The following is a 24,447-nucleotide window of genomic DNA, read 5'->3' as shown; positions in this document are numbered from 1 at the left end:
TTCCACTGGGAAAGAGCACATGCTTAGACTCAATTCAAGTTTAGATTAAACGAATTTATTCTTACTGCTAGCAGCACAGAAAGGGGTTAAGGGGAGCGTTTATAGAGTTGGATACCAAAAGGTGTGCGTTACAATTATCTATGGAATCTACAGCTGAACAAAAGAAAGTGTTTTACTCCCCTCAATTGTTCATATTTACCATTGTACACTAGTAAAACGACCACTTCATCCCTTTCTAACAAAAACAAAAAACCAAACTGGTCGATATCTTACAACAGGAACTCCACTAACCCAAACTTCTTTTCTTTTGTTCCATTTTCCTTTTGGTTACTTTTTTAAAAAAATTTTTTATTAGGAATTTTCCTCATTTACATTTCCAATGCTATCCCAAAAGTCCCCAATACACCACCCCCACTCCACTACCCACCCACTCCCACTTTTTGGCCCTGGCATTCCCCTGTACTGGGGCATATAAAGTTTGCAAGTCCAATGGGCCTCTTTTTCCAGTGATGGCCCACTAGGCCATCTTTTGATACATATGCAGCTAGAGTCAAGAGCTCAGGGGTACTGGTTAGTTCATAATGTTGTTCCACCTATAGGGTTGCAGTTCCCTTTAGCTCCTTGGCTATTTTCTCTAGCTCCTCCATTGGGGGTCCTGTGATCCATCCAATAGCTGACTGTGAGCATCCACTACTGTGTTTGCTAGGCCCCGGCATTGTCTCACAAAAGACAGCTATATCTGGGTCCTTTCAGCAAAATCTTGCTAGTGTATGCAATGGTGTCAGCGCTTAGACGCTGATTATGGGATGGATCCCTGGATATGGCCTTCCTTGGATGGCCCATCCTTTCTTCACAGCTCCAAACTTTATCTCTGTAACTCTTTCCATGGGTGTTTTGTTCCCAATTCTAAGAAAGGACACAGTGTCCACACTTTGGTCTTCGTTCATCTTGAGTTTCATGCGTTTAACAAATTGTATCTTATATTTTGGGTATCCTAAGTTTTTGGGCTAATATCCACTTATCAGTGAATACATATTGTGTGAGCTCCTTTGTGATTGTGTTACCTCACTCAGGATGATGCCCCCAAGTCCATCCATTTGCCTAGGAATTTCATAAATTCATTCCTTTTAATAGCTGAGTAGTACTCCATTGTGTAAATGTACCACATTTTCTGTATCCATTCCTCTGTTGAGGGGCATCTGGGTTCTTTTCAGCTTCTGGATATTATAAATAAGGCTGCTATGAACATAGTGGAGCATGTGTCCTTCTTACCAGTTGGGGCATCTTCTGGATATATGCCCAGGAGAGGTATTGCTGGATCCTCCGGTAGTACTATGTCCAATTTTCTGATGAACCGCCAGACTGATTTCCAGAGTGGTTGTACAAGCTTCCACTCCCACCAACAATGGAGGAGTGTTCCTCTTTCTCCACATCCTCACCAGCATCTGCTGTCACCTGAATTTTTGATCTCAGCCATTCTGACTGGTGGAATCTCAGGGTTGTTTTGATTTGCATTTCCCTGATGATTAAGGATTTTGAACATTTTTTCAGGTGCTTCTCTGCCATTCGGTATTCCTCAGGTGAAAATTCTTTGTTCAGTTCTGAGCCCCATTTTTTAATGGGATTATTTGATTTTCTGGAGTCCCCCTTCTTGAGTTCTTTATATATGCTGGATATTAGTCCCCTATGATTTAGGATAGGCAAAGATCCTTTCCCAATGTGTTGGTGGTCTTTTTGTCTTATTGACGGTGTCTTTTGCCTTTCAGAAGCTTTGCAACTTTATGAGGTCCCATTTATCGATTCTCGATCTTACAGCACGAGCCATTGCTGTTCTATTCAGGAAATTTCCCCCTGTACACATATCTTCGATGCTTTTCCCTACTTTCTCCTCTATAAGTTTCAGTGTCTCTGGTTTTATGTGGAGTTCCTTAATCCACTTAGATTTGACCTTAGTACAAGGAGATAGGAATGGATCAATTCACGTTCTTCTACATGATAACCACCAGTTGTGCCAGTACCATTTTTTGAAAATGCTGTCTTTTTTCCACTGGATGGTTTTTGTTCCCTTGTCAAAGATCAAGTGACCATAGGTGTGTGGGTTCATCTCAGGGTCTTCAATTCTGTTCCATTGGTCTACTTGTCTGTCATTATACCAGTACCATGCAGTTTTTATCACAATTGCTCTGTAGTACAGCTTTAGGTCAGGCATCGTGATTCCACCAGAGGTTCTTTTATCCTGGAGAAGAGTTTTTGCTATCCTAGGTTTTTTGTTGTTCCAGATGAATTTGCAGATTGCCCTTTCTAATTCCTTGAAGAATTGAGTTGGAATTTTGGTGAGGATTGCATTGAATCTGTAGATTGCTTTTGGCAAGATACCCATTTTTACAATGTTGATCCTGCCAATCCATGAGCATGGGAGATCTTTCCAACTTCTGAGATCTTTAATTTATTTCTTTAGAGACTTGAAGTTCTTCTCGTACAGATCTTTCACTTCCTTAGTTAGAGTCACGCCAAGGTATTTTATATTGTTTGTGACTATTGAGAAGGGTGTTGTTTCCCTAATTTCTTCTTAAGCCTGTTTATCCTCTGTGTACAGAAAGGCCATTGACTTGCTTGAGTTAATTTTATATCCAGCTACTTCATTGAAGCTGTTTATCAGGCTTAGGAGTTCTCTGGTGGAATTTTTAGGGTCACTTATATATATACTTTCATATCATCTTCAAAAAGTTATACTTTGACTTCTTCTTTTCCAATTCGTATCCCCTTGATCTTCTTTTGTTGTCTAATTGCTTTGGCTAGGACTTCAAGTACAATGTTGAATAGGTAAGGAGAGATTGAACAGCCTTGTCTAGTCCGTCCCTGATTTTAGTGGGATTGCTTCCAGCTTCTCACCATTTGCTTTGATGTTGGCTACTGGTTTGCTGTAGATTGCTTTTATCATGGTTAGGTATGGGCCTTGAATTCCTGATCTTTCCAAGACTTTTATCATAAATGGGTGTTGTATTTTGTCAAATGCTTTCTCAGTATCTAATGAGATGATCATGTGGTTTTGTCTTTGAGTTTGTTTTGTATTTGAGTTTGTTACATTGATGGATTTCCATATATTGAACCATCCTTGCATCCCTGGAATGAAACATACTTGGTCAGGATGGATAATTGTTTTGATGTGTTCTTGGAATTGGTTAGCGAGAACTTTATTGACGATTTTTGCATCGATATTCATAAGGGAAATTGGTCTGAAGTTCTCTATCTTTGTTGGGTCTTTTTGTGGTTTAGGTATCAGAGTAATTGTGTCTTCATAGAATGAGTTGGGTAGAGTACCTTCTGTTTCTATTTTGTGGAATAGTTTGTGAAGAACTGGGATTAGATCTTCTTTGAAGATCTGATAGAACTCTGCACTAAACCCATCTGGTCCTGGCCTTTTTTTTGGTTGGGAGACTATTAATGGCTGCTTCTATTTCTTTAGGGGATATGGGACTGTTTAGGTCATTAACCTGATCCTGATTTAACTTTGATACCTGGTATCTGTCTAGAAACTTGTCCATTTCATCCAGGTTCTCCAGTTTTGTTGAGTATAGCCTTTTGTAGAAGGATCTGAAGGTGTTTTGGATTTCTTCAGGATCTGTTGTTATGTTTCCCTTTTCATTTCTGATTTTGTTAATTAGAATACTTTCCCTGTGCCCTCTAGTGAGTCTGGCTAAGGGTTTATCTATCTTGTTGATTTTCTCAAAGAACCAGCTCCTCGATTTGTTTATTCTTTGAATAGTTCTTCTTGTTTCCACTTGGTTGATTTCACCCCTGAGTTTGATTATTTCCTGCCATCTACTCCACTTGGTTGAATTTGCTTCCTTTTGTTCTAGAGCTTTTAGGTGTGTTGTCAAGCTGCTAATGTGTGCTCTCTCTAGTTTCTTTTTGGAGGCACTCAGAGCTATGAGTTTTCCTCTTAGAAATGCTTTCTTTTTGTCCCATAAGTTTGGGTATGTTGTGGCTTCATTTTCATTAAACTCCAAAAAGTCCTTAATTTCTTTCTTTATTCCTTCCTTGACCAAGGCATCATTGAGAAGAGTGTTGTTTAGTTTCCACGTGTGTGTTGGCTTTCTATTATATATTTTGTTATTGAAGATCAGCCTTAGTCCATGGTGATCTGATAGGATGCATGGGACAATTTCAATATTTTTGTATATGTTGAGGCTTGTTTTGTGACCAATTATGTGGTCAATTTTGGAGAAGGTACCATGAGCTGCTGAGAAGAAGGTATATCCTTTTGTTTTAGGATAAAATGTTCTGTAGATATCTGTCAGATCCATTTGTTTCATAACTTCTGTTAGTTTCCCTGTGTCCCTGTTTAGTTTCTGTTTCCATGATCTGTCCAGTAGTGAAAGTGGTGTGTTGAAGTCTCCCACTATTATTTTTGAGGTGCAATGTGTGCTTTGAGCTTTACTAAATTATCTTTAATGAATGTGGCTGCCCTTGTATTTGGAGCATAGGTATTCAGAATTGATAGTTCCTCTTGGAGGATTTTACCTTTGATGAGTACGAAATGCCCTTCCTTGTCTTTTTTGATGACTTTGGGTTGGAAGTCGATTTTATTAGATATTAGGATGGCTACTCCAGCTTGTTTCTTCCTACCATTTGCTTTGAAAATTGTTTTCTAGCCTTTCATACTGAGGTAGTGTCTATCTTTTTCTCTGAGATGAGTTTCCTATAAGCAGCAAAATGTTGGGTCCTGTTTGTATAGCCAGTCTGTTAGTCTATGTCTTTTTTGGGGGGAGTTGAGTCCATTGATATTAAGAGATATTAAGGAAAAGTAATTGTTGCTTCCTTTTATTTTTTGTTGTTAGAGTTGGCATTCTGTTCTTGTGGCTGTCTTCTTTTAGGTTTGTTGAGGGATTACCTTCTTGCTTTTTCTAGAACGTGGTTTCCGTCCTTGTATTGGTTTTTTTTTCTGTTATTATCCTTTGAAGGGCTGGGTTCGTGGAGAGATAATGGGTGAATTTGGTTTTGTCGTGGAATACTTTGGTTTCTCCATCTATGGTAATTGAGAGTTTGGCTGGGTATAGTAGCCTGGGCTGGAATTTGTGTTCTCTTAGTTTCTTTATAACATCTGTCCAGGCCCTTCTGGCTTTCATAGTCTCTGCTGAAAAATCTGGTGTAATTCTCATAGGCTTGCCTTTATATGTTACTTGACCTTTTTCCCTTACTGCTTTTAGTATTCTATCTTTATTTAGTGCATTTGTTGTTATGATTATTATGTGTCTGGAGGAATTGCTTTTCTGGTCCAATCTATTTGGAGTTCTGTATGCTTCTTGTGTATTCATGGGCATCTCTTTCTTTAGGTTTTGGACATTCTCATCTACTCCTATTATCTGTAGGTTTGGTCTTCTCATTGTGTCCTGGATTTCCTGGATGTTTTGAGTTAGGGTCTTTTTGGATTTTGTATTTTCTTTGATTGTTTTGCCAATGTTCTCTATGGAGTCTTCTGCACCTGAGATTCTCTTCTATCTCTTGTATTCTGTTGCTGATGCTCGCATCTATGGTTCCAGATTTCTTTCCTAGGGTTTCTATCTCCAACGTTGCCTCAATTTGGGTTTTCTTTATTGTGTCTACTTCCCTTTTTAGGTCTTGGATGGTTTTATATAATTCCATCACCTGTTTTGTCTGGTTTTCCTGCAATTCTTTAAGGGAATTTGTGCTTTCTCTTTAATGTCTTCTACCTGTTTAGTAGTGTTCTCCTGTATTTCTTTAAGTGTGTTATTAAATTCTTCTTGATGTCCTCTACCATCATCATGAGATATGCTTTTAGATCCGGGTCTAGCTTTTCCAGTGTGTTTGGGTGCCCTGGATTGGGTGAAGTGGGAGTGCTGGGTTCTGATGATGGTGAGTGGTCTTGGTTTCTGTTAGGAAGATTATTAAGTTTACCTTTCGCCATCTGGTTATCTCTGGAGTTAGTTGTTATAGTTGTCTCTGTTTAGAGATTGTTCTTCTGGTGATTCTGTTAGCCTCTATCAGCAGACCTGGGAGACAGGCTCTCTCCTCTGAGTTTCAGTGGTCAGAGCACTCTCTGCAGGCAAGCTCTCCTCTTACAGGGAAGGTGCACAGATATCTGATGTTTGGACCTCCTCCTGGCCGAAGATGAAGGCCCAAAACAGGACCTTTCCCAGAAGCAGTGTTGCTTTGGCGGGTCACAGAAGCTGTCAGCTTGTGTGGTGCACACTCTCACCTGTGCAGACTATGTTCGGTGGAGTCCCGTATACAAAATGGCTACTGCCAATGTAGAGGCAAAATCCTCCCGGGCCGGCTGAACACCTGTCCTCTGGCCAGGATGGTGGCCAGATGTCTGGGGCCCGAAAAGGGGTTCTGCCTCAGTAGCTCTGTGGCTCCCGCCTGTCCCAGAAGCTGTCAGCTTCTGTGGTGCATACTCTCACCTGTGCAGACTAAGTTCATTGGAGTCCCGGAACCAAGATGGCTCCCGCCGATCCTGAGGCAAAGGGCTCCTGGGCCGGGAGGACACCTGTCCTCTGGCCTGGAGGGTGGCCGGATGTCTGGGGCCCAAAGAGGGCGCTGCCTCAGAGGCTCTGTGGCAATTGCCTGTCCCAGAAGCTGTCAGCTTCTGCGGTGCACACTCTCACCTGTGCAAACTAAGTTCCTAAGTTCAACGGAGTCCCGGAACCATGATGGCTCCCACAGATCTTGAGGCCAAGGGCTCCCGGGCCGGGCAGACACCTGTCCTCTGGCCGGGAGGATGGCCGGATGTCTTGATCCCGAAAAGGGTGCTGCCTCATAGGCTCTGTGACTCCCGTCTGTCCCAGAAGCTGTCAGCTTCTGTGGTGCACACTCTCACCTGTGCAGACTAAGTTCCTAAGTTCGGCGGAGTCCCGGAACCAAGATGGCTTCCGCTGATCCTGAGGCAAAGGGCTCCCGGGCTGGGTGGAGACCTGTCCTCTGGCTGGGAGCGTGGCCGGATCACCTGAAGTCTTAAGATCCTGTGGTGGGTGTTGTGGGTAGCTCGAGGGTGTCAGCCGACTCTGCGCCCTAGCTACCCCGGTGCTGGTCCGTTACTTTTGTTTTTACTTGTTCTTCTCTCTCAAAATATATCCCAACTGCAGCCTCCCTTCCCTCAATTCCTCCCAGTTCCCACCTTCCCTTCTTACTTACTGGTACTCTCTTCCCCTTCAGAAAAGAGCAAGCGACTCATGATATCCACCAAACATGACATAACATGATGCAATAAGACTAGACATAAATCCTCATTTCAAGGCTAGATGAAGCAAACAAATAGGATAATGTTCTCAAGAGCAGGCAAAAGAATTAGAGACATTCCCCATTCCCCCTTTTAGGAGTCTCACAAAAATACCCAAGATAAACAACACTATGTATGCAGAGGACCTAGCACAGGCACATGCAGGCTCTTTGATTGCAGCTCCAGTCTCTGTAGCCACTATGATTCCTTCTTAGTTGATTCTGTGGACCATATTTCCCTGCTGTCCCCAGTTCATCCACAAAACTCATTCTATTGCTGCTTCCCAGGGTGATCTCCTTCTTACTTAATCCACCTTCTTACTTAGCCTCACTTGGTCTATGGACTGTTTCATGATTATCCTTTACTTAATCTTTAATAACAACTTAAGCGCTCATATCATTTTTGTCTTTCCAGGTCTGGTTGCATCACTCAGGATAGTTTCTTTTTTCTAGTTCCATCATTTGTCTGCAAATTTCATGGTGACATTTTTCTGACAACTTGTGTAATATATCATTATATAAATATACCACATTTTTATGCATTCCTCAGTTGAAGGACATCTAGGTTTTTAAGCTGTGCAGCCTCTGGTTGCTGGCATTCAAGGTGGTGTCAGACATGGCTCTCTCTCACTGCATGGCTCTTAAACTGTACTAACCATTTGCTGGCCATTCCCACAAATTCTACAGTCACATCTTGCAAGCAGGACAAATAGTAGGTTGAATATTTTATTACTAGTTTGGTGTCCCAATTCCTCTACTGGAAATCTTTCCTGGTTACAGAAGATGGCTGGTTCAGGTTTTTTAATCCCCACTACTAGGAGTCTTTCCTAGGCTCACCCTCAAAGATTCCTTGGAGTTCCATTGAATTCCTTGGAGTTCTCTCTTGCCCCCCAAAATGCCCTACAATCTAGTTACCTCTTCCAAAATTTTTTCACTCCAACCCACCTGATTTCTTCTGTTACCATCCCTTCGGTTTGGAAAGTAGCAATTATCTTTTATGAATGACCCTAATTAAAATTTGTTATTTTAATTTATACTTTAGAAGAAGGGAGATTTTAAGGCAGAAAAGAATTATGTATTTATTTATTTGTATTTATTTATTTATTTATTGTTTACTTACTTAATTTTGGTAACATTCAACAATTTCAAAAATTGAAGAAAAATTTTATCATACTGGAGAACATTATACATTCTTAATTTGCATAAAATAACTGACAATTAATTATTAATTAGAATTAGAAGTATAACAAATGGTTTAATGTAAAGGTTGTACATGCTTCTTCTGTTTTTTTAATTGGAAAATATATCAACTATATTTTCCTACATTAAAAATTATTTTATATATTTTACTTTCCCATTATATTAAATGAAATTATTTTAATATGTGACTTAGATATTGTATAACAGTTATTTCAAATCTGAGGGAAACAGTTTTATGTTGTAAGAATAGGGAAGTTATTTTTTTAATATTAATATTTATCTGCAGCAAATCATATCCAGTAAAAATAATTTGACTTTTTAAATCAGTTTTGTCATTAATATATTACACTTTCTTATAATTCTCAGAGACTACCATATTGATTTGGAGGCTATATTAGTGCTAGTATGCAACGTTCTTTATAAGGAAAAAGGTTACCGAAGCTTCCCTGTGAATGTACTTGAGATAGATAAACCTACTTATCAATGATTGATTGTATATTCCAATTATATTACTTTTCAAGAAATAGAATGCAGCGTTCCCATTCTAGACCGAAAACTAGTCGTTTCTCCCATAAAAGAAAAATACAGAGTTGGAGATTTGTTGGAATTCTCTTGCCGTTCAGGACACAGAGTTGGGCCAGATACAGTGCAATGCTACCACTTTGGATGGTCTCCTGGTTTCCCTACATGTAAAGGTCAGTATGTGTTTTATATTTTATCAATTATGATCAGAAGTTTCTTCTTCTTCTTTTAATATTCTCCATTTATCCAGTATGTCTATAATACTAAAAATTTCAGGGAAATTGACATCCAAGAAAGACATGTTTTATGTGACTGATACACAGCCACATATTTATGAGCTTAAAACCAAGCTAACTTGCTCTTTTAAATGTGTTAACAATGTGTTTACACATGTTGACATGATGGCTGAGACTGAAGAGATTTCTTGCATTTTGTCTGCATTATCATTAGAGCTTGTGCTTTTATAGCATATTCCTTCCTTCATATTGCATAGAGTATGTCCAAACATGTAAAAGCAGATTTTATTTCAACACCAGGTATTAAACAAGTTAAAATAGATAATAGGTACACTGCTGATGTTTTCTACAATGTGATAACTGTATGATAAAATAGTACCAGTCAATGTGAAAATCATTATAATCAACAAAACAATTACTGAGTGATTTGCATGTATCTTCAAGCTGTCAGGTTTACCAAAAATTTTTCCACCTTCAATACATTTGCAATGCTATTTCAACAAACTTATGATAGCTGTGAAATGTAAATCTAGTGTAAATACCATTTACTTAGAAAAGTTTTATAAAAAGTGATTTGGTGAATAAACTTTAAATGTCTCCATTTCCTAACATTTTAGACTATAAGATGGACATTTTCATTTATATTTATACACTATTTCTGCAGCAGGTCAAGTAGCATCATGTGCACCACCTCTTGAAATTCTTAATGGGGAAAATAATGGAACAAAAAGACTTGAATACAGCCATGGTGAGGTGGTGGGATATGATTGCAAACCTAGATTCCTACTGAAGCAATGATGAAGATGACTTTGACAAAATGTGTTTGTTGAGCAAAAATTTATTAGGATTAATATGCAGTAGAGGTATTTGTTTACATGACAAATTAGTATGAAGTTTGGGTGTCTGGGCATGGAGAACAAAATAGGTGCTATATCCAAAGGAGCTCTATGTTCTCCTGGCATTTACAAATACCCAAAACTCCAATCAATCATAAGACTGGACACCAGGGACCATGCTTCAAAAATGACCAAGATCATGCTAAGAAAACCTTCCATTTCAGAGGAAAGAGAATGTAGACCCCAAGATGCTTTCAGTTAGTCATTAAGATTGAATCACCAAATGATATGTACTCACTGATAGGTGGATATTAGCCCAGAAACTTAGAATACCCAAAATATAAGTTACAATTTGCAAAACACATGAATCTCAAGAAGAACGAAGACCAAAGTGTGGACACTTTGCCCCTTCTTAGAATTGGGAACAAAACACCCATGGAAGGAGTTACAGAGACACAGTTTGGAGCAGAGACAAAAGGATGGACCATCTAGAGACTGCCATATCCAGGGATCCATCCCATAATCAGCCTCCACACGCTGACACCATTGCATACACTAGCAAGATTTTGCTGAAAGGACCCTGATATAGGTATCTCTTGTGAGTCTATGCCAGGACCTAGCAAACACAGAAGTGGATGCTCACAGTCAGCTGTTGGATGGATCACAGGGCCCCCAATGGAGGAGCTAGAGAAAATAGCCAAGGAGCTAAAGGGATCTGCAACCCTATAGGTGGAACAACATTATGAACTAACCAGTACCCCTGAGCTCTTGTCTCTAGCTGCATATGTATCAAAACATGTCCTAGTCGGCCATCACTGGAAAGAGAGGCCCATTGGACATGCAAACTTTATATGTCCAAGTACAGGGGAACGCCAGTGCCAAAAAGTGGGAGTGGGTGGGTAGGGGAGTTGGGGGGGAGCATGTGGGGGACTTTTGGGATAGCATTGGAAATATAAATGAGGAAAATACCTAATTTAAAAAAATATATAAAAAGATTGAATCACCAAAAGAACATGGGGAATCAGTGTAGAAGTGATATATGGGACAATGTTCTACAGCTTCATTTGATGGCCACTAGGAAGAGTGGCTTCTGGGCAGCTAGCATAAAGGTCTTAAAGCCAATGCCTATAGTAACATACTTTTTCCAAGAGGACCACACTCATTGGGCTCTGACTGTTCCTCATCAATTCATCCTCCCCAGTCTCCAAGAGGATGTCACCACCCCCATCACCCCTGCCCTATCAGACCTTCCCACTCCAATGGGGACTCTCAATGGTTAGGGGCTTCTTTTCTCACTGAAGCCAGATCATGAAGTCCTCTGCTGTATATGTGTCAGGGGCCTCATATCAGCTGGTGCATGCTGCCTGATTGGTGGCTTCTTGTCTGAGAGATCTTGGGGGGGGGGGTTCAGATTAATTGAGACTGCTGGTCTTACTAAGGGGTTGCCTCCTCTCAGCTTCTTTTAGTTTTTCCCTTAATTCCACCAGAGGGGTCAGCAGCTTCTGTTCATTAGGTGGGTGTAAGTATCTGCGTCTGACTCCTCCAGCTGTTTGTTTGGTCTCTCAGAAGGCAGCCATGCTAGGCTCCTCTCTATAAGCACACTGAAGGAAGCATCAGTAATTGTGTCACGCCTTGGAGCCTCCCCTTGAGATGGATACCAATTTGGGCCAGTCACTGAAACTCCTTTCCCTCAGTCTCTTCTCCATTTTTGTCCCTATAGTTCTTATTTATAATATCTTATATTTTCTAGTATAAAAGATATCATAAGTATTTTGTCATAGTACTAATTTGTATTTGTATTTATATTCTAAGAACACTAAGTCTAGAGGATGGTGAATTTCTTGGGACTAGTGTAGATTCCTTGAGATCTTAGGTTTGACACACATCCTTATCAGTGAAACTCAAAACTTTCAAAAACATAATAACTATGAACAGAGATTGATATGGTCAATGTTCTGAATATGAGTAATACCAAAGCCAATTTTTCAAATACTTTACACTTCAAACACTAATAATACACATGGCTATCACCAGCTTGTAAAAACGATCAGAATTTGAGGTATGTGTATGAAGAATGACATCTCTAATAGCCCTCTAGTTACAGGATGTAGGCTATCACTGTGGTAGAGAAAGTTATTGAAATATCTTTCAACAATATGATGCTGTGAAGGTTTTCCTATAGCCTTAAATTTAGAAAAAAGAAAAAAAAAGGAGGGGCAAGAATTAAAACAGAACTCTTGCTTTTCACTTCTTGCTCAGATGTAGAACAAAGAGTAAGAATGAAAAGTACAGCTCTTGTTTGTGATTTTGGGGAAAAATGTAAACAACAAAGGTCCATCCAAATGCTGTGTCCTACTTCCATTGGAAATAACAAGCAAGAGAAAGAAGAGGTAGGGTGAAAAGAGAGAGAGAAAGGAGAATGTCATGACCATGGATATTCTCCTGTAGAGACGTTCAAAGAAGGAAATGAGAAATTGTTCCAGGGAATATCTGCATCAGAATTTACATGATCCTTGTTTAAAACTGAGTTTTGAGACCTCCAAATTGCCTATTGAGTCAGCATGTTTGGGTGATAAGACAAGAAACCCTCTCTAGGATACCTATTACATCCAAAGTTTCCTTCAGGAAAGTAACTCTGAATTCCTTTATGACAGAGAAATTAAGACCAAAAAAATGTTTAAATATTTTGAGCACTGAAGTGAAAAGGAAAGAAACATTCCAAAGCATTTTTTATCAGAAGAAATATCTTAAAATTCACTGTTTTTACATATTAGAATGCAATATCATATTGCTTTGAATCATCAAAAAAAAACCTTTTATATTAGACAAAAACTCATATTTGTTCAGAATTTAGGAGACACTTGCTATCATGAAGGTATAAACTATCACTGTAAGAAATAGTTTTCTTTTCCCCTTCCCAGAGAAGCTGATAAGCGAACTACTTGTATTAGTTAATTTTTATGTATTGCAAACAGTGATACTGAATATTTCTCCAACATTGAAGTCATTTCCTGCAGAGTGCTGGGGTTTTAATTCACCTACAATGTGTTTTATGTTGAAGCTTTCAAGTTCTGTTAGTAAAAGCAATGCCTGTATTTTCAGTTGTGAAGTGTTTACCTGTGACAGAACTCGAGAATGGAAGAATTGTGAGTGGTGCAGCAGAAACAGACCAGGAATACTATTTTGGACAGGTGGTGCGGTTTGAATGCAATTCAGGCTTCAAGATTGAAGGACATAAGGAAATTCATTGCTCAGAAAATGGCCTTTGGAGCAATGAAAAGCCACGATGTGTGGGTAAGACACACACATATGTCTGCTTCATATTTGAATGGTTTTAGTTATTCTAGTGAAAATATACATTTCTTTCTTTTTTATTGTATATTTTTCTTTATTTACATTTCAAATGTTATTCCCTCTGAAAACCCACTCACCCTATCTCCTCCCCTCTCCCCTTGCTCCCCAACCCACCCACTCGTGCATCCTGGCCCTGGCATTCCCCTACACTGGGGCATAAAGCCTTCACAGGACCAAGGGTCTTCCTCCCGTTTATGTCCAACTAGCCCATCCTCTGCTACATATGCAGCTGGAGCCATGAGTCCCACCATGTTTACTCTTTAGTTGGTGATTTAGTCCCTGGGAGCTCTGGGGGTACTGGTTATTTCATATCGTTTTTCTTCCTATGGGACTGTAAATCCCTTCAACCCCCTGGGTCCTTTCTCTAGGTCTAACCCTGGGAACACTGTGCTCTGTCCAATGGATAGCTTGAGCATCCACTTCTGTATTTGTCAGGCACTGGCAAAGCCCCTCAGGAGACAGCTATATCAGGTTCCTGTCATTAAGCACTTGTTGCCATCCACAATAACATATGGGTTTGGTGATTGTATGTGGGATGGATCCACTGGAGGGACAGTCTCTGGTCATTCCTTTAGTCTCTGCTCCACACTTTGTCTCTATAACTCCTTCCATGTGTATTTTGTTCCCCTTCTAAGAAGGATAAATGTATCCACACTTTGGTCTTCCTTCTTGAGTTTCATGTAGTTTGTGAATATTATTTGGGTATTCCAAACTTCTGGGCTAATATCCACTTATCACTGAGTGCATATCATGTGTGTTCTTTTGTGATTGGGTTATCTCACTCAGGATGATATTTTCTAGTTACATCAATTTGCCTAAGAATTTCATAAGTTCTTTGATTTTAATAGCTGAGTAGTACTCCATTGTGTAAATATACAATATTTTCTGAATCTACTCCTCTGTTGAGAGACATCTGGGTTCTTTCAAGCTTCTGGCTATTATAAATAAGGCTGTAATGAACATAGTGGAGCATGTGTCCTTATTATATGTTGGAGCATCTTCTGGGTATGTGCCCAGGAGTGGTATTGATGGGTCCTGAGGTAGTACTATGTCCAATTTTCTGAGGAACTGCCAAACTGATTTCCAGAGTGGTTGTACCAGCTTGCAATTCCACCAGCAATGGAGGAGTGTTCCTCTTTCTCCACATCCTTGCCAGCACCTGCTGTCACCTGAGTATTTGATCTTAGCCATTCTGACTTTTTGTGAGGAGGAATCTCAAGGTTGTTTTGATTTCCATTTCCCTGATGACTAAGTATGTTGAACATTTCTGTAATTGTTTCTCAGTCATTCAGCATTCTTCAGTTGAGAATTCTTTATTGGGCTCTGTACTCCATTTGTTTTGTTTTGTTTTGTTTTGTTTGTTTTGTTTTGATAGGGTTAATTGTTTCCCTGGAAAACTTACTTCTTGAGTTCTTCGTATATATTGGATATTAGCCTTCTATCAGACTTAGGATTGGTAAAGATTTTTGTCCTATTGACAGGGCTGTTTCCCTTACAGAAGCTTTGCAAATTTATGAGGTCTCATTTGTTGATTCTTGATCTTATACCATAAGCCATTGGTATTCTTTTCAAGAATGTGTGTTTCCTCTGTGCTTATATGTTTGAAGCTATTCCCCACTTTCTCCTCTATGAGTTTCAGTGTATCTGGCTTATGTGGAGGTCCTTGATCCACTTGGACTTAAGCTTTATACAAGGAGATAAGAAAGGATCAATTTGCATTCTTCTACATGATAACTTCCAGTTGATCCAGCATCATTTGTTGAAAATGCTGTCTTTTTTCCACTGGATGGTTTTAGCTCCTTTGTCAAAGATCAAGTGACCATAGATATGTGGGTTCATTTCTGGTTCTTCAATTCTTCTCCAGTGATCTACCTGCTTGTCATGTATCAATACCATGCAGTTTTTATCACAATTGCTCTGTAGTTCATATTGAGCTCAGGAATGGTGATTCCACCAGAGGTTCTTTTATTCTTAAGAATAGATTTTGCTATTCTTTATTTTTCCTTATTCAAGATGAATTTCAAAATTTCTCTTTCTTAATTTATAAAGAATCTAATTGGAGTTTTGATTGGCATTGCATTGAATCTGTAGATTGCTTTCAGCAAGATGGCCATTTTTACTATATTAATTCTGCCAATCCATGAGCATGGGAGATCTTTCCAACTTCTGAGATCTCTTTGTATTTCTTTCTTCAAAGACTTGAAGTTCTCACCATACAAATGTTTTACTTGCTTAGTTAGAGTCACACCAAGGTATTTTATATTATTTGTGCTTATTGTGAAGGGTGTTGTCTCCCTATTTTTTTTCTCAGCCTGCTTATCCTTTGAAAGGCCATTGATTTGTTTGAGTTAATTTTATAGCCAGATACTTTGCTGAAGTTGTTTATCAGGTTTAGGAGTTCGCTGGTAAAATTTTTGGGGTCAGTAAAGTATACTATCTTATCATCTTCGAACAGTGATATTTTGACTTCTTCCTTTCCAATTTGTATCACTTTGATCTGCTTTTGTTTTCTAGGACTTCAAGTACTATATTGAATAGGTAGGGAGACAGTGGACAGCCTTGTCTAGTTGTGGATTTCAGTGGGATTGCTTCAAGTTTCTCTCCATTTAGTTTGATGTTGGCTACTGATTTGCTGTATATTGGTTTTACTTTGTTTAAATATGGGCCTTGAATTCCTGATCTCTCCAAGACTTTTATCATGAATGGGTATTGGATTTTGTCAAATGCCTTCTCGGCATCTAATGAGATGATCATACGTTCTTTTTTCTTTGAGTTTGTTTATATAGTGGGTTACATTGAATAATTTCCATATAGTGAACCATCCTGGCATACCCAGGATGAAGCCTACTTGATCATGATGGATGATCATTTTAATGTGTTCTTGGATTCAGTTGGCATGAATTTTATTGAGTATTTTTGCATTGATATTCATAAGGGTAATTAGTCTGAAGTTCTCTTTCTTTGTTGGGACATTGTGTGGTTTAGGTATCAGAGTAATTGTGGTTTCATAGAATGAATGGAGTAGAGTACCCTCTGTTTCTATTTTGTGGAATAGTTTGAGGAGTGTTAGAAGTCTGCACTTAACCCATTTGCTCCTGGGCATTTTTTTTTTTTTTTTGGTTGGGAGACTATTAATGACTGTTTCTATTTCTTTAGAGGCTATGGGATTGTTTAGATCATTAATCTGATCCTGATTTAACTTTGGTGCCTGGTATCTGTCTTGAAAATTGTTTATTCATCCAGGATTTTCAGTTTTGTTGAGTATAGGCTTTTGTAGTAGGATCTGATTTTTTTGGATTTCCTCAGATTCTGTTATGTCTTTCTTTTCATTTGTGATTTTTAAAATTAGGATAATGTCCCTGTGCCCTTTAGTTAGTCTGGCTAAGCATTTATCTATTTTGTTGATTTTCTCTAAGAGCAAGCTCCTTGTGTTGTCGATTCTTTGTATAGTTCTTTTTATGTCCACTTGGTTGATTTCAGCCCCGAGTATGAATATTTCCTGATGTCTACTCCTCGTGGATGAATTTGCTTCTTTTTGTTCTAGAGTTTTCAGGTATACTGTCAAGCTGCTGGTGTATGCTCTCTTCTTCTTCTTCTTCTTCTTCTTCTTCTTCTTCTTCTTCTTCTTCTTCTTCTTCTTCCTCCTCCTCCTCCTCCTCCTCCTTCTTCTTCTTCTTCTTTTTTTTCTTCTTCTTCTTTTTCTTCTTCTTGACAGTCTTTCATAATGTAACCATGGCTGGCCTGAACCTGATATTTAATCCATAGTCCATATAGCGTCTATCTTATTGTAGTCTCCTTGAAGTTGCCACATGAGTTTTGAGATTATCTGCACGTGGCATTGTACTTATACTATATTTATTGTTTAATATTATCTAATATATCCAATATTTTCTCCACTCTTTAATATTGTCTATCTTACACGAAAAAAAGTGTTTTTTTCTACTCAAATTTAATTTGCTTTGAGATTATAACTAAATCATTTCAGGATCGGCAGTTTGCTGCTAACAACTCTTTCTAATAGCACTGATTCTTCATTAAAATAATGATATAGTGTATTTATCATTGTATATTCAGGGTGGCACATACTTCACACAATGAAGTTTAACGGGTGCTACCTATATGACTATAACTAATTGTCTATGGCTAATGAAACTTAGGAAATTCTGATCCTTGATATTAGTTTTAAAGAGCTCATATGGTTTATTCAGATGAAAATAAAGAAGACAGGCATAGCAACCTTCAGAGAGCCATGTGGAGAAAGGTGAAAAATCCACAAAATGTCTACTGTAAGATGCAGTCCCGAGCCTCATCAGCTGCTCAAGGAAGCCCCACTGTAGGATCCCGATGCATGACTGTGGAGATTAGAACAAACTTCAAATAGGGAACTGAGAACAGATCTGATTAAGGATACCATCTAAGTTCACTTTGTTGAACTAATGAGTTTGTTAGACTTAAAGAGTAGAAATGTCTCAAAGACAGCTGCTTTAACAAAAACCTACCACAGCATAGGTGAAGGCTCACAAAAGCTGGGAACCGGAAGCACATTGTACAGCTTGTAAGATCAACAGGTTTAAGTGTGTCTCTTTCATGCAGCTCACATGGTCTGAGGCTCTTCTGTGCAGCTCAGATGATCCAAAAGTATTTCACAGTGGTTATTACTCCTTATGTATGCATTGGGAGAGAGGGAGGGACCTCTTCAATATGGTCAATTTCAAGGACTTCCGGAAGCTTTTGAATTGTTTACATTCTGAGCTTCCTTGGAAGTTTTTTTGTAGGTATTTTTGTCTTGTGTTTTTGTTTTTGTTCTCTCTCTCTCTGTGTGCACATGCTTGGGCGTATGCACACATGCTCATGTTTATATATATGGTGAAGGCATCATGACTTTTCAAAGATCAAATGAAAAGTGACTCTAATAGATTTCCTTGAAAAGTGCTGTCTTAAAAATTGCTGTCAATAATCAGAAGTTGTGTTTGCAGATTACTCAATGAAAATATTAACCCATAAACCTGTGTCTATTTTTATTTTCACAAGGGTTTGGGATTGTTACTGGCTGTCATTTATTTCAAGAGTCTAATTTGCCATCATCTTCAATATAATAAATAGTATACATTTAATTTCTTCCAAAAATGAAAATTTGCAACAAGTATGTGATCAAGTGGTATTAAGTCCTAAACAACTTTTGTTTGGTCGCTGATTTTGACTGATTGACCTAATGGGAACAAAACTCTGAAATTGTAGAAATATGACCTGCTCAGTAGATTTCCTTTCATAGTAAACACTATACAATTACTCTTTTGCATTTAGAAATTCTCTGCACACCACCGCGAGTGGAAAACGGAGATGGTATAAATGTGAAACCAGTTTACAAGGAGAATGAAAGATACCACTATAAGTGTAAGCATGGTTATGTGCCCAAAGAAAGAGGGGATGCTGTCTGCACAGGCTCTGGATGGAGTTCTCAGCCTTTCTGTGAAGGTGACATTACTCTTATTTTCTATGAATTTTAGTATTTAAGAAGTAGAACAGTGAATGGAAAAGAAAGATGGCATCACAAATCCATGTTTAGCTGATTGCACTGAGTCCAACAATCTGTTTTCATGGTGTTTATGACTCTTAATCAGAGAAGCAGTATCTCACTAGTCCTCTGGCATTAAACCTCTGCATAAGACTAACTCCAGGTGGCCTCGAAAGAGATCATTTATCCACTGAAAGATCAAACTATAAACCATAATGTAGTTATATTGTATCAAGCCTGGTGCTTAAGAGGAACTTTTCAAACAATCATTCCAGTTTTAGGAGAACCCAATTTTCCATGGAAGCATTAGGATTCAATAGATCAGTCATGCCAAACCAAATATCATATAGCAGAGAAGAATCTCTGTCTTGGACTGAATTCACCTGAAGCTGGAATTACTGTCAACTATTTAAAAACTCTTCCTTAGCATATATTTGCTTTCAAACTGAGAAATATGTTTGCTTTTCCAACTGTCTGTCTTTCTGTACATGCTACCTAGGCTTGCTTATTTTGAACACTAGGAGAGAGGGGAGGAGTGTCAGGGGAGGGAGAGAATAGAGGCAGTGAAGAAAAGAGGCAGGAGGAGAAAAAGACTCTCCATAAAAATTTCCTTCTGAGTATTTCTCAAACACAATTATAAGTCAAATAGTAAAAGTTTAGTATTATGTTCTTGGGGGTCTTTTACCTTTGGAAGAGAGGTATCAGAGGTCACTGTCACAAGATAGTAAATAAGAGTTTGATAATAAAAATAAGAAGATCTGCATCCTAATTCATATAGGCATACAAATCTCTGACAACGGACTTCATTTTACTGAAGAAAGATTTGTAATTCTGGATGAAAAGTAATTTCTTATTAATAAACGTACTGCATCACGTTGTACCTCAGCTATGTGTAATAAGCATTGCCTTTGTTTTCCTGGAGCAGAAAAAGAGTTTATCTGAGTTGATGTACAATTATCTCTAAACCAAGGCACTTTATTTTTTTTTATTAAATATTTTCCTGGTGGTAACCCAGGCACCTGGCGTGCGGCAGTTCCTACCACTCCACACAGGTTGTGTTCCTAGACACTCGGCAAAATGAAGATTGAGGAGGTGAAGAGCACCACGAAGACGCAGCGCATCGCCTCCCACAGCCACGTGAAGGGTCTGGGGCTGGACGAGAGCGGCCTAGCCAAGCAGGCGGCTTCGGGTCTCGTGGGCCAGGAGAACGCGAGAGAGGCATGTGGCGTCATTGTAGAATTAATCAAAAGCAAGAAAATGGCTGGAAGAGCTGTCTTGTTGGCGGGGCCTCCTGGAACTGGCAAGACAGCCTTGGCCCTTGCTATTGCTCAGGAGCTGGGCAGTAAAGTCCCTTTCTGCCCGATGGTGGGTAGCGAGGTATACTCAACTGAGATCAAAAAGACAGAGGTGCTGATGGAGAACTTCCGCAGGGCTATTGGGTTGCGGATAAAGGAGACTAAGGAGGTTTATGAAGGGGAGGTGACAGAGCTCACTCCCTGTGAGACAGAGAACCCCATGGGTGGGTACGGCAAAACTATCAGCCATGTGATCATAGGGCTCAAGACTGCCAAAGGAACCAAACAGCTGAAGCTGGACCCCAGTATTTTTGAAAGTTTGCAGAAAGAACGAGTAGAGGCTGGAGATGTGATTTACATTGAAGCAAATAGTGGAGCTGTGAAGAGGCAAGGCAGGTGTGACACCTGTGCCACAGAGTTTGACCTTGAAGCTGAAGAGTATGTCCCTTTGCCAAAGGGAGATGTGCACAAGAAGAAGGAAATCATATAGGATGTGACCTTGCATGACCTGGATGTGGCTAATGCGCGGCCTCAGGGTGGGCAAGATATTCTGTCTATGATGGGCCAGTTGATGAAGCCAAAAAAGACAGAGATCACAGATAAACTTCGAGGGGAGATCAACAAAGTGGTGAACAAATACATTGACCAGGGCGTGGCCGAGCTAGTCCCTGGAGTGCTCTTTGTCGATGAGGTCCACATGCTGGATATCGAGTGCTTTACCTACCTGCACCGAGCCCTGGAGTCCTCCATCGCCCCCATTGTCATCTTTGCATCCAACCGAGGCAACTGTGTCATCAGGGGCACTGAGGACATCACTTCTCCACACGGCATCCCGTTGGATCTGCTAGACAGGGTGATGATCATCAGGACCATGCTGTACACGCCACAGGAGATGAAGCAGATCATTAAGATCCGAGCCCAGACGGAAGGCATCAACATCAGCGAGGAGGCGCTGAACCACCTCGGGGAGATTGGCACCAAGACCACTCTGAGGTATTCGGTGCAGCTGCTGACCCCAGCCAACCTGCTGGCAAAGATCAATGGCAAGGACAGCATTGAGAAGGAGCACGTGGAATAGATCAGCGAGCTCTTCTATGACGCCAAGTCCTCTGCCAAGATTTTGGCTGACCAGCAGGACAAGTACATGAAGTAACGTTGGGATGGAGGCGCACCCAGAGACGGACCCCACACCGTGCACAGGGGCTCGCCTCAAGCATGCTTTGCAGTGTTACAGTTTCTTTGTAAATTATCAAACCTCCATGGTTGTTTGGAAGGATCCCTTCCCCACCTAGCTTGTTTTCTAATAAAACTGAATAGGTTATTTTGATGATAAAAAAAAAAATATTTTCCTCAGTTACATTTCCAATGCTATCCCAAAAGTCCCCCATACCCTCCCCCACACTTCCCTACACACTCATTCCCATTTTTTTTTGGCCCTGGCGTTCCCCTGTACTGGGGCATATACAGTTTGCGTGTCCAATGGCCACTTTAATCCCTTTGACAGTATATAGCCGAATACATAATTTGTTGCAGCTGACTTTACAAGAATCTTGGACTCCATAAGACACCAAAATTAAAATAAGATAATATGAAAATAAGTAAACTTTCTTCCAGCTGATCATAGCCAGACCAGGGGGTTACAACAACTTCTCAGATCATTTGGATCTCTAACTTATAGTAGAAACTTTCTAATGACAAGCAGGAATAATGAAAATTACCACAATCTCCTGAATAATTTATTTTGATGCATCTGTTTTCTTTACAGAATCCATTTTGCAAAATTGACTTTACAAAATAAGAGAACTAAGCTTGAAATATTGCATTCTAAATGTTTCTACTAAACATTTGAAATAAGAAAACTGTACAGGGGAAATATACAAGGGATAAAAGGCACCATACATTTGAACAATTAACTGCAGATAGTTAATCAGACATCATCAGGGACTTATGTTGGCAGCTTAGGGTAATCTCCAAAAGTATTTTTGTTCTTAATCAGTTTTACAAAGTTCTTCCTATATTGTCCTCTCAAATACTTGGCCATATCGTTGTTGTTTGGTATCTTAGTGCTTTTGTTTAAAAAGATACTGAGTTAAGCTATATTATTAAGAAAATCTAAATAGAAAAACATAAACTATAATGGTCGTATGAAAATATGACAGTCAGAGTATGATGAAGAGAAAAAAAAGTGAGGAACACACTTTTTGTTCCTGATTCAAAATTAATGTTAAATGGCATAAAAATTAGGAGACACACTAGATTTAAGTAGTTACCTTAGGGTGTTGTGCTGTGAAGAGACACCATGACCAAAGAAACTCTTTTTTTTTTCCATTTTTTATTAGGCATTTAGCTCATTTACATTTCCAATGCTATACCAAAAGTCTCCCATACCCACCGACCCCCACTCCCCTACCCACCCACTCCCCCTTTTTGGCCCTGGCGTTCCCCTGTACTGGGGTAACACATTCACAAAGGAACTCACACAATATGTACTCACTGATAAGTGGATATTAGCCCAAAACCTAGGACACCCAAGATATAAGATACAATTTGCTAAACACATGAAATTCAAGAAAAATGAAGACTGAAGTGTGGACACTATGCCCCTCCTTAGAAGTGGGAACAAAACACCCATGAAAGGAGTTACAAAGACAAAGTTTGGAGCTGAGATGAAAGGATGGACCATGTAGAGACTGCCATATCCAGGGATCCACCCCATAATCAGCATCCAAATGCTGACAACATTGCATACACTAGCAAGATTTTATCGAAAGAACCCAGATGTAGCTGTCTCTTGTGAGACTATGCCGGGGCCTAGTAAACACAGAAGTGGATGCTCACAGTCAGTTAATGGATGCATCACAGAGCTCCCAATGGAGGAGTTAGAGGTAATACCCAAGGAGCTAAAGGGATCTGCAACCCTATAGGTGGAACAACATTATGAACTAACCAGTACCCCGGAGCTCTTGACTCTAGCTGCATATGTATCAAAGAAACTCTTATAAGGGACAACATTCCATTGGGGGCTGGCTTATGAGTTCAGAGGTTCAGTCTATTATCATCAAGGGGATACAGCAGGCAAGCACAGCATTGAAGGCACAGAGAGGTCTACATCTTGTTACAAAGGCAGTCAGGAGAAGATGGGCAAAGCCCATCCAAACAGTGACACATTTCCTCCAATTCACCCACACCTATTCCAACAAGGACATACCTCCCAATAGTCCCACTCCCTGGGCCAAGCATATTCAAACCATGACAGTAAGCATATATTATTATTATTTTAGATCAGGTTTTTACTACTATGCATGTATATTATCTGTCTTCATGAGGAACCCTAAAAACTTAAATAGGGGCTATCCTTGACTTTGTTGCCTGCTTGTGGATCCTGTTTCACTTAACTGGGCTGCCTTGTCTGGCCTCGGTGAGAGAGGATGTGCCTAGTCCTGAAGTAACTTTATGTGCTCAAGTAGGCTGGCATCCAGGAGGCTCTCCCCCTTTTCAGAGGAGAAGGGATAGAGGGGACATGGCAAGGGACGGTATGTGGAGAGACTAGGAGGAGAGGATAGGGCTTCAATCAGGATATAAATTGAATTACAAAAAAATACAGGTACACTGTGACACAAATTTAAGACCAATAGAAATATTGCTGCCACCCCTTCAGGGGCTAGGTTTACCCATTAGAGGTATATATGGAAAGGAAAAAAAACTATTCAAATGATACTTAAAACCAAAGAATTCTGTACCAGACTGTGTCAAAGAATGAATTGTGAAGAAAATGTCGAGATTGCTATCTTAATACCTTTCTTTTATAAATTAAAATATTAGATTTATATGGAAAAACATGGACAGAAGAAAGGGTAATGATAGAGACTGTCAATTTATAAACTGAACATCCCTTTGAATTCTGCATATAGGCCTGAGTCATTCACTTCTATGATTTTTTTATTTAAACTGCAGAATTATTACCATAAGGGGCAGTTTTTAATTACAGAGGTTTGCTTGAATGCCACAAAGTCCAGAAGTAAAAACAATAATGAAAAGTACATGCTCATATAAACCAAGTATAAGGCAAATAAATTTATTTATGCAGAAACTGTAGTCAATTAAAAATAATTTTCTAATGTAGCAATGGTATAAGTTAGCAGATCTAGGCAAAGATGATTTAAGACACACAAAACACAAAACATAAAATGCACATTTGAGGAATGGCTTGGTGTATTAGGAGTTTAGATTCATGATTTTTGTAAGTCAAA

At 39.4% G+C, this 24,447-nt stretch overlaps 2 pseudogenes; both read left to right on the top strand.

Annotated features, from left to right (window-relative positions):
• Positions 13,112 to 24,447, top strand: part of Gm16332 (predicted gene 16332) — a 58,384-nt pseudogene continuing 47,048 nt past the window's right edge.
• Positions 19,906 to 21,539, top strand: Gm5837 (predicted gene 5837; annotated as a pseudogene).

This window comes from Mus musculus, chromosome 1 (assembly GCF_000001635.26).
Source record: "Mus musculus strain C57BL/6J chromosome 1, GRCm38.p6 C57BL/6J".
Taxonomy (NCBI): domain Eukaryota; kingdom Metazoa; phylum Chordata; class Mammalia; order Rodentia; family Muridae; genus Mus; species Mus musculus.
Note: the sequence above shows the minus strand (reverse complement) of the source record. Positions and strands in the feature narration are given on the sequence as shown.